Source organism: Chamaea fasciata, unplaced genomic scaffold (genome assembly GCF_029207755.1).
Source record: "Chamaea fasciata isolate MVZ Bird 193981 ecotype frontalis unplaced genomic scaffold, bChaFas1.0.hap1 SCAF_2, whole genome shotgun sequence".
In the NCBI taxonomy this organism is placed as follows: Eukaryota; Metazoa; Chordata; class Aves; order Passeriformes; family Sylviidae; genus Chamaea; species Chamaea fasciata.
In genome coordinates this window covers 108621557-108635649 of record NW_027094087.1, presented here as the reverse complement: position 1 = coordinate 108635649, position 14093 = coordinate 108621557, and positions in this window count along the sequence as shown.

Below are 14093 nucleotides of genomic sequence, written 5' to 3'. Positions count from 1 at the left end.
TAAGTCTGAGCAGCTAAAAGTGCACATACTTTTAGCATTAGCAACATTTTAGGCCTCATTCAAAATCCAATGAAGCCACTGGGAAAAATATCCTGTTAATCCCTTGAGTTTTCTCCTCTGAGATTGGCTTTATGAGAATAGTCCCAGCAGGAACCCAAGCTGACAGTGGAACTTGGCTACTTCCACACTACATAGATGGAAAACCAGGACACATTGCTTCATCCAAGAAACATGAATATTACTGAGTCCCTGTTGCTTGCTATGGTGTTACTGCCATGCATGGCTCTGGTGCATTTGCTCCAGAGCCTTCGCCTACTTTTTTCTATGCCAGAAGCAAAACCTGGTTGAAAATGGGTTATTTATTTTAAGCCAGGCCGTTCAGATCAAGTTCTTAGGATGTCACTGACTAAAATACTTGATCCCTAATCTCTGCTTAGCCTCTGACTTTGCACTTGACTTAGGAGGAGGGTGTGATCCTGCACTGCTGGGGTGGCTGCAACTGCAGCCTGAGGTCTCAGGCCCATGAGCTTGAAGGTTGGCAGAGCAGGAACAAAGAGGGAGAGGGGCAGCTGCCTGAAACCCAAGGGGCCAAGCATGGTGGATTTTTGCAGGCAGGACCCAGATGCTGACAATGAGGTGCCTCTGGGCACCAGGGTCAGCAGAAATGAGGTGCCTTTGCTGTGAGGCTGCAGAGCAGGAGCAGAGCCAAGATGGGGTGGGAAGCTCGGGGCATTCAAACAAAAGAAGTGGACAGAGTAAAAAGGATTTTCTGGTATTTGTTTAGCTTGGCTGCTACACTTTGCTAAAGAAAAGGAGGGGTTTTGCTAAAGTTGGAACAAACAGTAGATCAGAACATTAAATAAAGGGTTAGCAAACCTTCCAGGAGTGCTAAGTCAGGTATGCTGGTGAGGTCAAAATTTAATCCCACACTGAAATTGGAAATTTCAAGTACAAATGTTCACAGCAAGCCAAATTATTTTACCTACCAAACCTCCAGGTTCTCTGAAGAGTCTCTTTCATTGTCACTCGTCCAATCAGTATTTACAATAGTAAAATCCACTATGGAAACAGAGACAGAAGGAGAGCAACTTTTTAGTCTACATAGGGCAGACACAGGTGGGAAAGGTGGTAGCTGTGCAGTCAGCCTGCCATGGGGCCTCCCCTAGGCTGACAAGACCAGCAGTGCCATCTAAGTGTCTCCCACTGATCTTCCCCTTATCCCTGTCCATTCCCTCAGCTCCTTCATTAAATTATACTAAGGACAGCAGCAATTTAAGAGTGCTGGTTCAGTGGGATCAAGAGGAGCAGAGGGTTGGGAGGACAAGAAGAGTGCACCCAGAAGGATTGTGGCTCTTGGAGGGACGCTCAGGGGCAGGTTGAGTGGGGTGCTGGCAGGGAGATGCACAAAGCCCCCAGTGCTCTGATATCAGGTTTCTGCTGGGTGCAACGCTTTAGCTCAGGCCAAAAAGATAGACAACATAAAGGAGTGATGTGGCTTCCACTCTGATAACATCTGCCCACCTGAGGAGCTCCTGAGTGTTTGGTGAAAACAGGGGCGTTCATCTCCTCATTACTCGTGTGGCAAAAGGAGCAGCATGAGTAACTCCTGGCAGGGGTGAGTAACAGGTTCACAGCTTGGGTTGCTCCTTGCTCAACACTGCACTGCCCATCTGCAGCTAAGCCAGGAACAGCTCTGGTGATACATCACATCCGAGTTTGTGACTTATGGGTAGTAATTACCGTAATTAAGCAGTGGTCTCAAAATACTCCCTGGCTTGGGAATGCTTCTGTGCTCAAGTAAGCTCACATTTACCTAACTGAGTAAGGGCACAGCAATTCTGCCCCATAAGGTTTGGATAGCATATTAAATTCGTATCCTCAAATTGCACATCTAGTTAAAACCCTCTTATAAGTCATTTTCATAACTGTTTGCAGTATAAACATATTACCAAGTTAAAATTAAATGAGCTATTACCATATAGTATAATATAATATAAAAATTCACTCCTTATAATACAATCTAAAATTCACCAAACAGAATAGCAATGCTGTGTAACTAAGCAAACAGGATAGGTGTGAAATTAAACAGGATATAGATGCATTGTTCGAGGGAGATTTGGTGGTGGAAATGAGTCACCTCTTTGTCAGCAGCATCACTACCAAGTACAGCTTGCTGTGCAGAGGGCAAGGGAGGCATCCAGAACAGCAGTGGCTGTGCAGAAATGACACCAGAGCCATCCCAGCCTGCACTCAGTCACCTTTAACAGCAAGGAGTGCTACACTGAAGCTCAGAGGGTCCCCAGGGTCCCCATCCCTGCTCCAGCAGCTAGCACAGCTCCAACCCACTGCCATGGGAGCTGCCTCCACCTGCCTTCAAACAGGGATGGTGCCTCGTGGCTTGCAAAAGAGATGGCTGAGAGCTAATGGGCAATATTGAATCCCTCCAATGCCTCTGATAAAGTCCTGCAGTGTGATGTTAGAGCTGATCCCGTGGCCTGAATTCACAAACGAGCTCTCTTTGGTGGCCTGGTTTCACCATGCCCAAGGGGGGCAGCAGGACTGCGTCCCATGCAGCAGCTCCTGCCCTGCAGCCTCAGCTTCACTCTCAGCTGCCAGCACAGTCCAAGCGGTGCAATCCCACTTTGAGGTGCCCTGGCACAAGTATGGGACTGGGCTGTGGCCCCAGATTCATCCCAGAGGAGCCCTGCTTCCAGCCCCTCTCACTGGTGGCCCCACAGAGAGGAGAGGGGCTGTTGGGTCCTGATGGTGCCCTTTTCCAAGGAACCCACCACAGCTCCTTTCACTGCGCTGTCCCACACCAGGCTGCCCTGGGGACATCCCACTCCTTTAGGGGGCAGGAATCGTGTGCCCTGACTGAAGCAGAAAAAAAAGAGCTGAGTTTGCTCCACACTATTTTGCATATTAATTGTTATATAAATGCACTCAAATATTTGTAAGGTTGATTGGAAGTGTTGCTAAATCAGACTGCTCAGATTTAACCACCAGAAATTAAATCAGATAATAAACAATCAGCATTTCATTCCTACAAAGGGATGATAATTCTGTAGGACTTTGGGTTTATATTGTCTGTGCACCTGCATGTGCAATGCCAGTGATAAAGTGAGATTTGATAGCAAATTGGACTGGCAGACTGGTTTTGAACATAATTGTTCAGAAAGAAACCACCCGGAATCAATTTAATCATAGTGCAACTGATTTTTAATTTCCAATGGGACAAAAAAGTACCATTCACATTGGGATTTTACTGACTTTGGTTTGTAATCATGGAATGTCTGTATTGTAGCCAAGCTAATTAAATAAATGCTAAATGTTTCTCACTTTGTAATACAGAAAAAAAAAATAATTAAAGGTGCCTTCTAAACAGCAAAATGAACAAAAGCTACTGGCCTGGCAGCCCACTCAATCCATGATTAGACACAGTCCGTTCTTGCTGCAGTTGTGAAATTCTGGACAATTATCAGCAGTTACTCTTGAATCTCTCAGGACAATTAGCAGTGCCACTAACAGAGGGTGAGGACACAAAGCCCAGCTGCCAGAAAGGAAGCAGTGCTTCAAAATTCCATCTGAAATCTGGTGTGCAACGCTAAAATCTGTCCTGCAGAAAAAGGTGCTGCCCGGGCAAAGAGAGGGGTGCCCAGCAGGCATCCTGCCCTCTCCGCTCTTGCCTTTCAGGGCAGGAGAAAAGCTGTGCAGTCACCCAAAGGCGTGAGACACAAGTGCCAGAGCCCCTTCCTGCTCCCCCGGTTGTGGAGGCACTGGTGTGGGTGTGGCAGAGGAAGCAGCTGCTCACAGCTGCCTGAGCATCAGAGGGGAAAGCAGCTGTCAGGTCATGTGGCAACTGGAGCACGAGTCCAAAAAACACGTGGTGTGTATTAGGAAGAGGAAAACAAACTGCCCCGGTAGTACCTTGGGCCTGAGAGGAAAAGGCTGAAGCAATTACGTTAATTTCATTTGGCATAGGAAGTCATCTCCAGCCTGCTTTTATTGTCTAAATGGTTCTTTTCAACCAATTTTGGTGTTTGTTCTGGATGTTGTTCTCTTAGCTGGAAGCTATTAGGGCACGGTGATCTTACAGCCCTATATCCTGAGACAGAGATCTCAGATCAGACAGAACTGGATTATTGCCTTCTCATCCTCCTTTTGATTTAGGGAGGGAGGAATTAGACCCTACATTCTCATGGGGGAAACATTAGGAATAATTTCTTCCTCTGATCCTGTTGAGCATCTTGAACAAAAGAACACAGACCCCGTGCATGGCAGAAGAGTGAGGTGCTTCCACTCCCCTCCGTGGCTGCAGCATCCCCCTCAGCAGGAACTTGCCTGGCAGCAGGTGTGGGTATTCCTGATGAAGTAGCCAAAAAGCAAAATCCTCCTTTCTGCTTTTGTGCTGCCTTTGTGAGGGCTGTGGGAGGACAGACAATGCCTGAACTCTCAGGATGCCTGGCAGCCCACAGCCTTCAAACACCTCCACACGGCGAGGCTGAACTGGCAGAGTGAGTTCCCTGAGAGAGTCTGGGCTTTGCAGGACACAACACTGCCAGGCTCTGGGAGCCCTGCACTGCTGTGACACTTTGATCTGAGCTCAGAGCGGAGAGAGCCTCACTGAACCACTGCCAGTCTCTGTACCTGATCACCAGGGGGGAACACAGTGCTGGGTACCAAGGGATCCCACACCACGCAGGTAAGTGCTCTGGTAGCACAGCTGAAAGCCCAGGGGTGCCCAGAAGGGACTTCAGGGAGCTGCAAGTTCCTGAGGGCTGCCAGCCCGCATGAGGGGAACACAGGAACAACCAGGGAACTGATAAAACAGTGCCAGCTCGCAGCCCCTCTTTCTAATCAGATATATTTAGGGTCATAAATGCTGCCTTTTGTCTGACAAAGTGCCCCTGATAAAGGGGCAGCGTTTAGGCCAGGAAGTTTTGTCCTGCCTCAGATACAGGAGCACAAAAAAAATGGGTGTTTATACATTGCACATGGCAGCGCAATGCCCAGCTCATCCTTCAGGCTTTTGGCAAAACCAGCCTGCTCCACTATATATATATATATTTATTTAAGATTGATAATTCCTGTCACAAGAAAGCCCCAAGCAGTTGGCCTGGCTTTAATAAAACACAAGTCACTGGTGCCTTCTCTCTTTTGCTCAAGGGTGGAATAAAAGTTGTGCTTGTCCTTTGTGGAGCTAGGAAAGGACGTGCATCAGAGCATTTCGGGCACAAAGCCTGAGCACTCAGGATTAGGCTACCCCACCCTGCAGGACTCAGCTTCAACACAGCTTAAACAGAAAGCCAGTGTTCAGGCAGGGGAGAGCAGTCCCCTCGAGAGCTGCCACAGCTCACTCTCCTGGGTAATTGTGGGCAAAGAAACCCACCAGCTCCCTGGGGTTAAGATGCCCTGGGGCTCAGTCATGTCAAATTTTTCTTCACAAAGCAAGGATATCAGAACAAAAAAACCCCAAAAAACCAAGAAAACAAAACAAACAAAACCCCTCCCAAACAACAAACAAACAAACAAACAAACCCACTGCAATATGCTCAAGGCATCCAGAGGCTGGAAGGCAACCTACAGCAGGGAAAGTCATCTTTCATTCTGAACGGGTGTATTCCCCACAAACACAGCCTCTGTGCTGTATTATCGGGTATGGCAGACCCTTTCTTACCATACCTGTCCCACAAAACCCCAGGCAGCCTTCATAACTCCATGGAGAATCAAAAACGAACTAAACTTTAAAATTACATCCAACACTAGTCAAATAAGAAGCAAAGATTTAAAGGGCATGCGAATTTTTGTTTGTTTGTTTATTTATTAGAGCTCATTTGAGAATGGCAACACCCCCAACCCGTCGTATTCCCAGGAAATGATACAGCTCTGCAGGATGGTTAAAATTAAACTTGTTGAAAGGCTCTCCCTCTCCTATACTCTACGGGAATTTCCTGTGACTGCTGCCTTCAGGGGATGCCCGGCAGGGAAATACTGGCATGCTTTATCTGTCCTGCTTTATCTGTCTTGCCCCACCCAGTCACGCCAGGGAGGGGAATCTGCCGGAAAAGGGCTTTGCTGGCTTACCAGGTGGGATTCCGGGGCTTAAATATCGGTGATTAGTGCCATTCGAAATGCCCTGGGGTATCCGGCTCCATTCCCAGCAGCTGCTTCGGGAGGGTGGAGGCTCCTGGCAAGTGCTCTGCTGAATCTGCTGCCCTCCTCGGTTCTCTGAAAGGTGCTGGGACATCCAGATCCCGCAGAATTCCTGGTGCAGGCAAAGCAGGAGCCCAGGAGAGCCAGCGCCCATGAGGCTCCTACCGAGCCAGTTTTGTTGAGGTGCTGGGGATGCAGGAGAGCCGCAGAGGAGGGATGTCCTGGCTGTGGGCAGCAGCATCCTTGTGCCAAGGGCAGACTGGGCACAGCAATGTTGCCATGGGAAAACTGGGAAAGCCTTGAGATGTCTCAGCGTGGAAGGAAGAAGAACCTCAGACACCGAGCAGATCCCACACCTTCAGCTGAGCCCTGGTTACCTGCAAAGCAGGGCTGGTAAATGGCTGCTGCCTGTGAGAGCCAGCCCCAGGAGCAAACCACACATGCTCCTGGGTATGAGACAGCTCCTGCAGGAATCACAGCGCCTCGTCGTCCTCCTGGTTAGATTTATTTCAGTGGGGCATCTGACAGGCCCCGATGTTTTTCCTCACTGTGCCCTGTGGAACAGCACAGCAAAAACTGAAAATATGGCATAAAACATGCTTTTCCCCGATGAGATGTTTTTAAAGTAAAAAATATAACGTAATAGAAAGCTTCAAATAAAAAATGACAGCATCCTGTAGGGAGAAGATGCAGGCACTTACTTTTCTGGCTTATTCAAAACTGGGATCTCTTTACTTTATGGTTTATTTTTCCTCTCCTAAGACCTATGAGGCTGGTAGGAACTGTCTGATAATCCCCAATGAGCTCTGGCCCCATCCTGAACAACTGACTACCCTAAACATTACGTGCACTGGAAAGTTTTCCAGATGCCCCAGCACAGGAACAGAGATGACGCTACTATTGTGGTATAGCTGCCTTCTCCACATGATGCTCATTGCTTTCCCAAGTTCAACCACAAAAGAAAAAAACCCAAGCATGTTAGTGTAGCTGCCTTGTGTTAGGATCTCAGACTGCAACCAGAAAAGCTGTCCCACAAACACAAGGATGGTGGTGAAATCCCTGCAGTCATTTATCCTGGTCACAGCTCTGTGGATTTCAGCAGATCCACAAGCTCCTGTGGGAAGAAAGGAAGAAGGAGAATGTTGCTGAGTGACATGGGAGACCAGCATCAGACTGCACATCACATAATAAGGAGAAAAAGGGGATGGTTTCAAGGTTTCTCACAGTCTCTAGGACAGCTGGGAGCTTCAAACCCCTCCCTTTGTATCCCTCCCGTGGCTCTGTTCCCCAGAACAGTGGTTGAACTCACCTTCCTCCCCTGTCCCTGGGAGGCCAGGCCACCCCTCCAGGTGTTTCTGAGACAAAGATCAGGATATGAAGGGTTATGAGGCACATCTCAAGACCTGCTTTGCTGCTCTGGAGGGAACAATCCCCATTTGTGGGAAAGGAAGTGAATTGGTCACAGCCGCCTCAAGTGCCAGGATGGGCTTTAGGCTCCCAGCCCCAGGGAGAGCCAAGTTTCCTGCTTGCAAAGCAGAGGGCTCACCAAGCATTTCCAAAGGGAAACTGACACCAGTAGTCTTTAGGGCTTGCAATGAAAACTGGTGTCTGGGTAAAGTTTATGGAACACAGGAGACTGCAGGGGAAACAGGCCCCTGGGGAGAAAATGCACATTTTAAGAGCAGAGCTTGCCCAGCAGCAGGGATCCTGGCAGGGGGAAGCAGCAGATTGCTTCTTACCACCAAAGGTTACACAGGCAGCTGGACACATATATTTAGCTGGATGAAATGAGAGAAACCTTAGGAGCTGACCTGGAGAATAGGCATCAAGAAGTGCTGCAGTCCTTTATTTCAGTGCATCTGCTTTACACCCCAGTAATTTAATATACTCTTTCTGTGATAGACATACTGCTGCCTGTACCCACCAGTGCTGACACTGATAGGGACCCACAGAGAAGGGAAAGCCACCAGGGCACAGGGCTTCCTGAGGACTCAGCATCCAGATTCAGAGCAAAGATCAGGAATACTCTTCTTTTAGAATTTAGTGTACCCACACAGAGATGCAGCTGGGAGTTGTCCTCCAAAATCAAGTGAGGGATGCTGCTACCTCCATTTGGCATGGGTTATTTATCAGTTTCCTAAAACAGTCTTTTTCACTGGGTACAGGATCTGCCCTTGGAGCTTACACAGATATGAAAGGGGAGGCTAAAAAAGCACCCTCACACTGACAGGCTGATAGTGCAGGTTTGAGGGGAAAGTTAAGTGAGACTGATAAACCAGCTCATCACATTGGTCACAAAAGCTGCATTGGATCCTGTTTATCCTTAAACTTGTGTGTAACAGGGTGATGGTCATTCCACACTGAGCTGAGCCACCAAGCCACATGGCACTTTTCACCTGCCTCCCCTCATCCCCAGCATCCTTCCAGCAGCTACTTGGAGCACTCTCACCACTCCTGGCCTGCCCCTGGGCCTGGTGGATGCTGCCAGGTGTTCCTGCTGGTTGGCAGAGGTGCCAGGGGTCCGTACAGCTGCTCTCCCTGCTGGCACAGTGTGTGTCCCCACTGGTCCTCCAGCCCTCAAGGCACAGCTGGGGTGACAAAAGGAATGTGGATGGTGCTTAGGACAGGACCCCACCCCAGGGATGCTGCAGTTGCAGCTGAGTATCCCAATGTCAAACCAGAGAGTCCTTTAATGCCAGGTTTCACTAGAGTCTGGAGATGGCCAGGCCCTCCTGCAGGAGCAGCAGCACATCTGAGGTGGATCCCTTGTGAGAAAAACTTCATGGGTTGCTGTTCAGTTGTAACTTTTCCAGTATCTCTCTGCCTCCTCTGCCTCACCATAAACCAGCTTATTTTACATTCCTGCACTTTGAAAGCTTCCCTAATCTTTGCTGCACCTCCCACAAGTGGGCATCTCTCTAATTTCCAAGAAGCCATTGAGCAGGCTGGTCTGCAAGGGGGATGGAGTGGGGTGGGTGAGGGAGGCACAGGAGCTCTCAGTCCCAGCCTCATGATGCCCCCAGCAGAGGCTCCCCCACCCTCCCACCCCTGTGCCAGCACCTCCCATCACCCTTCCCTCAGGCCCTGTCACCCTGACCCTGCCTCCTGTCCCCTGCCTCCTGCACTTCCTTGACCTCCCCACAGAGATTCGCCACTTCTTCAGTGCTCTGACAGTCAGACCATGCTCTCCTTGTTTTGTCCCAGTGTTTTTTGTCCTCCTACAACGTAAATTAATGTCGGATATGCCTTGGCCTCTCTCCTTTGGGAATATTAAGGAAAACAGTTAATTATATTTTTTTCCATTTACCAGTGGCCAGCTCACATCAATTAATTATCCTTACCATGTCGTGCAAGTAAATTTGCTGTCTCCTCTTGAGACCTTTTCCTTTGCATGTCTGAAGAGTTTCATGTTTACCTTGATCTCTTGCACAATATTTCTTTCATTATTTATTTTTCTTTTGCGTGTGTGTCTGTGTGTGCACACATGTGTGTTACTGCTTTCACTCTCTCCCCTCTACTCTGTAACACCTCCCTCCCTGCTCTGGGGTGATGGTTTACACTTCACACATGCCTCTCCCTGAGCCTTGATTATTATCTACTCTTCCATACTCATTCACAGTGCCCTGCTTTAACTCCCATGGTATTTACTCCTGTGTGGCACATAAAACCTGTGGACAGGCAATGATTTGTGTGCCACAGCTTTTCATCCTCTGCCAGCCCATGTTGGAACCCTGGAGGCTGAAAATTTCAGGCTTTCTGAGCTAAGGGGTGCTGACCCTCAGGCAAGCACCACATTTGACTGGAGGCCTTAGAACAGGCTTCTGAAATTGAGTGACAGCACTGAGGTTGTGGGTGTGTAGTTGGAATAGTACTGTGTGATCTCACAGGGTGAAAAACTTAGATTTAAGATTTTAGTACATAGTAATGTGTATGAGTCAAGATGGAGGACTTTAGGTGTTGTCTAAGTCCTTCTTCACCTTCTTCCTCCTTCATGGGTTTGGGTGGTTTTCTGTAGTTGGGTGAAAAAGGTCTGCACTGTGGGCCTTGGGTGGTCATTATTGGGTCAAAAACATAAATAATGTAAGTGTCACCTTGTTATTAGAGGATTATCACTTAAATAACCTTGGAAAGAGTTAGAGGTACTCCATTTTGCCTCATTTCTCTAACTTGCTAGTTGGAGCTCACCCCTTGTGAGACTGTACATAGATAAGATATAATAAACATCCAAGTTTGAACTCGAATCTATGTTTCCCGTGTCTTTCATCCTGACCTTGGCAGAGACAAAGAAACCAGAGCTGTAACAAGCCCACGTCATGCCCTTCCTCTCCTTTACCATGGCTGGTTCAAACTCACCCATACCCCTCGGTTTTTCTTATGCAGTTGCACTAGAAGCAGATATCTCCATTTCTCCCTGTTTGGGAGCTCCTTCCACCTTGCTTTAGGATTTAGTGGAACCACAGGCTCTGCCTCTCTCAGGGTGGGAGCTCCAAACAGCCTCAACAAGCATCAGGAGCACCTGGCTGGCCCCAAACTCAGGTCAGTGCCCAGCAAGGATGCCTGGTTGTGGGCTGGCTCAATGCCACACTGAAGCTGGAGGGACTGGACAGGAGTTAAAAGGAGTGAGGTGGAGCAGAACCACAGCAGAGCTCTCCCAGTGCAGCAGGAAATGGTTAAACTGCAAGGGGCGCCCGAGGGGCAGAGGAAGCAGAGAAACCCAGGAAAGGGTAAAGCCATGAATCTGCTCTTTCCTCTGGGGATCTGCAGGGCCGGGTTTATCTCAGCCATGCCAGCCAGGAAATTGTTTAAGACATCCTTTAATCTGTCCCAAGAGTTAGGGTGGGCCTCTGATTTGAATCACCAGTCCCATATACCATTGTCCTAATGCCCCTTATCTCAGTTGTTGCTAAACATTCCTCAGCAGCAATTACACCTTTCCTCTCCAATCTCCCCCAAAGCATCTTTTACTATTTACCAACATTGATTTTCTGCATCCCATTTTATTTATGCCTATTGTGCTTTGAATTATAAAGTAAAAGGCAAATTTGCAGACTCTGGCATGTTCCTGAGTCCCTCTGCGTGTCTGTTCTCGTTCCTACCTCTTCCATATACCACAAATTGCTTTCATTAGTGAAGCTACTTATAGAATTTCCAGAAGAAATCCTTGAAGAGGAAGTGCACATTCAGTAAAGCCTTAACAGATACAAATCTACTTGTGCCCACTTAAGAACATCTTCTAGACCACAGCTGTCCAGCAAAACAGCAGCTGGGTCTTTAGGATGGACTTCCTCTCACTAGAGTAAGGTAATGAGCTAGGGACAACCCGAAAAAATCAGAGATGCTGTAGGAAATGACTGACTCCAATAATTAGAGAATGTAAACACACATGGAGAAAAACCTCAAGTGTCTATGCCTCTGGTTTGCTGAAACATGTTGCTTCAATTCTATTTTGTTAGGCACAGATTTCTTTTTCTTTCCTGACAAAGATTCTGCCTCTCCTTTCTTTTCCCCACGGCCGTTGCTGCTAACTGCCACTAGAAAAAGCAACAGCAGAGGGGAACAAAGAAACTATTGTCAAACAAAAGCAGGCATAAATAAATGGAGGTTTCCTGGGGTACTCCTAAAAACTAGACAAAACCTTCTTTCTCTTCCAGAAGAAACCATTTTGTAATGAATCATTAATTCCCCAGGGGTTATTGTTCAGCTGATGAACGTGCATAATGCTCAGTTACATTGGTGCAGGTGCTGCGGGTAAAGCACAGAATATAGAAAACATGTCAGTTCCAGGGTGGTGCACAGAGTGCAGCATCTGCACTGCTAGGAAATGACTTGAAACTATAGTTTCAATTTTCCCTCTTCAGCAAAACAGACTTTGTTTATTGGTCATTACGATGCAGAGGTTTATATTTTAATGGGCATCTTTCCAATAACTTCCGTATCTCTGAATCAACCCCTAAGCAGCTTAATAATAGCAAGGCAGCTCCATTTTTACAAGGTTGAAAATATTGAGGAGAGAAAGCATGTTGCTAAAGAGGAGTTTGTGAGTCTCTGATGGGATCGAGTCTTGCCTTCTTGGAAGGCAGTTTGGTGTTTGAGCTGTCAGGTTTTAGGGCTGAGCTAGGGTTATTCTGTGGGCTTTTAGGGTTATTCTATGGGCTTTTCCAGCAAGAACCCACCAAATCCCCATGGAGGTGAAGGAGGGGTTGTACCTTCAAGGGCAGCTGCTGTGGGCTCGGTTGCCACCAGCTTGCTGGACAGTGAGCCAGCACCTGGCCCTGGTGGGAAGTCAGAGGTGAGACAAAGGTGACCACTGACTGACTGCCAGCATGGGGTTTTCTCCCATAGGAGAACGGCTGCAGGACACCCAGCCCTCTGAGGGGCCACTGGCTACAGTGCTGAGATGGTTCCTCATCACTACTTGGCAGCTGCTCTGCAAGCTGAGACCAAGAAGAGGATGTCAGGCATGTAAGTTGGAGGCAACAGTGGTTTGTCAAGCCCCTCCCAAAGTCCACCCAGATGAAGTTTACTCAGTTTCCTCCCACAGCCAGTTGCGACTTCCTTGTCACATTTTGCAAGGTGTTTCTGGTGTGAACATCTGCTCCCAGCAGCTGGTTGATGTTTCCACCAGCTTTTGGTCCTTAGGAAGAACCTGTGACACCAGAATATGTCCTTGCCTCTGTATGATCAGTGATCCCTGGAGATGAGACTACCAGTGGGGGTATCCTGAACTGAGGGTCACCCCTGCTCCCAAGGAGGTAGAGCCACCACCTTGTGTGTCACCACCTGGCCTTTACCATTAGAGAGGACTCCACCTCCTGCAGGTGTTTCTCTCCTGTGCTGTTCCCTTCTCCATGGTCTTCCAGAACCATTTACAGCTGGGTTGCAGGACCCTGGGTTGAGCTCAGCTGCCTCTCCCCTCCACATTCTCAGAGGAAGGCATTTTGTCCAGGCTGTGAGACAGTTTTTGGGGGTATATTCTGTCTCCCTCTCTATTTTTTCAGCATCCTTTTAGGAACTGGACAGCAGACCTGGCCACAGTAGGCTGCATCACTGCCTTTGGTTCTGATAATGCAGGCACAGAACCCACACCTTTGCTTCCCCCTGTTTATTGCTCTGCACCTCACAGCATCCCATTAGCTGTGTTTGCAAGGCTGCTCTACTGAGAGTCATCCCCAGCCGTTTGCTTTACAATCATTGGATTTATAACAAGCTTGACCAAACCCCAATCTAATTTGAAACTGTGCTAAAGCACTTTTATATTTACTTTAGTAATGAAATAAAAATTCAGGTCTGTTTTTAGAGTGATTTATTTCAGCATCACTACAGGTACAATATCTCATTTGTGTTTCATAAATTGCCATAGGCAGGAACAAAACGCGAAAACTGTTTTCAGCAAATTACTTCTAAAGAGGATGTTTTCCCCTGTACACTTACACACACAGATTTACCTTTTCAGATCTAACCAGTGATTTTGGCGCTCAATCTGACGTCTATAAAAGGTGCCTGATCTTTAGAAAAGGGTGTATAGACATCTGATTATCCACCTATATCCAGTATGGCTTAGACTGGATACCTAAACATTGTGCTAAATAAAATATTTTTTTGAAGCTGTGGACAAGAGTTATTTAAAAACAACTTTTTGTGTGATCAGAATGTGGTCAGCTAATTTGCATCATGGTAGCAGTGTGAGATGTCCCTGACAGTTATGTTTCTAACCCTAAGTTGTCCAGCAGGATCTGATCTCCCACTAAGGACCAGGAGAGGTGAAGAGTTCAAGGCAAGGAGTCTCCACAAAGGGGATGGAGAGGGTGGGCTTCAATTTTGAAACTCATTTTCCCTTTTGGTCCATCAGTGCCCAGATTTATTAACCTTCCCAACAGGCTGTAAAGCCCATCTATTTCCCTGTTCCAAGCTAAGGCTATTGCTAAGGGTGTGAGCTGAGG